The following is a 1,695-nucleotide window of genomic DNA, read 5'->3' as shown; positions in this document are numbered from 1 at the left end:
CCATTAAAACAGGAAGATAAAGAGGTAGTCACAGAAAGTAAGGATTTTTTTTAGTGATAAAAAACTTCACTTAGAATGAAGTAGTCTTTGTAAACTTAAGGTAGTTTATAAAAACTGCAAAATACTGGAGGAACTTCATGATATAGGGATATGTTTTTTAACAAAATTATTACCAAGGTAATAATCACTTATAATTGTTTCTTTAGACTACTCAAATTTTGATAGGTCAATTTTATATTTGAAAATTGAATTTTTGATAAATAATTAAACTATTTTATAGATCAAAACAATAATCTAAGACTATACTTTCAGGGATCATTTCTATAATATGTGACTAGAGAAATTTCTCTGATCATGGAGAGCACCCGAAGCCATGAGGAGGAGCCAGAGCATCCTCTCCTGAGCATGAAGCCGGCTCTAGGTGTCGCTTCTGTGACTGCCTTTTGCCATTGATGATCATTCTCCCTTTCCTCTGGAGAGGGTAGAGGAAGAGGATGCAAAAAAAAATTGTTGGAGACAGTGTCCTGTCAGAGATAAATTTTTCTGTCTTCTGTCTTTTATGCAGCCTTTCACCTAAGGCTGCCTACCTGCAGACTTTGCTGTAAGCTTTTGAGCTAACAGGAAAGGTATTTCGCAGCTGAAGGAGATTTTCTTTGAAGCCAAAGAGAAAAGTAAACACCCCAATGCCAGTTCCAGATTTAGGCCACTCCCTTTAGCTTCTTTCCGGAGTTAATGGTTACGCTTCAAAAACTTGCCCCTTCACAGACTGTTGTTAGCTCCAGATAAGCGAGCTGTAGATCCCACTTTGGAGACATAAGGTCTCCCTCCCCTCTGGAATATTTTACTGCCTTTGTTCTATAGCCTTCGCGCCAAAAAGTATGATTGACATGTCCTTTTTACCTGCCCATTTCTCCTCCTCTATATAAGAGATGCTGGACCAATAAATTTTACCTCTGACCGGTTATTCGCCTGAGGTCATTATTACTAACCTCTCTCAGATTTTTTACAGGTGTGGTTGTTCTTTTAACCCAGCAAAATAAAGGTGCGGACGTCTAAGAGCCTCCCAGCCGCTTCCCCGCTGGCCGGGCCCCTCCGGGGGGCTTTAGGACCCCGCAAAAAATCTTTTTAATAATGGTAAATGGATTTTGAAGACTAAATAGAAAAACTGAAAAAGATTACATAATAGATACATGATTTTGAGTTAATGGTATAGTAATGGAAATGTAAAAAAATATGCAAATAATTGAAAGTAATAAAGAAATTTTTGTATAAAAATGGATTTAATTTTTGTAATGATATTTTAAGGCAACTGCTATTTTAAGATTAACACATATATGTGCTATGATTAAATCAAGGAAGTAAAAAGGGAAATAATCATATTAAATCAATTTGTAATTATAATACAATTTATAAACATTTTTAATGTTCAAGTATAGAAATTAGGAATAAAAAGAAATGAAAATTGTATGATATCACAGATTTTTTGAGATATAAAACCTGTAGCTTATTGACGATTACATCTTCTCATTTAATAATGAATAAAAGAATTGAACATAATTGTTCCTTAAATTTATGTTGGTTAAAATACAGGCTAAATATACTTTATTTTAATATGCAAATGAACATCTGAGAATGTCTGGGAAATCAAATGAACTTAATTTTGTTCAAAGACTACCTGTTGCATTAATTAATATA

General features: G+C 33.9%; 1 non-coding gene across 1 annotated transcript; it reads left to right on the top strand.

Annotated features, from left to right (window-relative positions):
• Positions 1-296: 296 nt before the first annotated feature.
• Positions 297-511, top strand: LOC126008203 (small nucleolar RNA U3). The gene has a single exon (XR_007495556.1). It is a non-coding gene; the product is annotated as a small nucleolar RNA U3 (small nucleolar RNA).
• Positions 512-1,695: the final 1,184 nt, after the last annotated feature.

The sequence above is a fragment of the Suncus etruscus genome, chromosome 4 (genome assembly GCF_024139225.1).
Source record: "Suncus etruscus isolate mSunEtr1 chromosome 4, mSunEtr1.pri.cur, whole genome shotgun sequence".
In the NCBI taxonomy this organism is placed as follows: Eukaryota; Metazoa; Chordata; class Mammalia; order Eulipotyphla; family Soricidae; genus Suncus; species Suncus etruscus.
The sequence above is the reverse complement of the archived record's forward strand: the minus strand, read 5'-3'. Positions and strand labels throughout refer to the sequence as shown.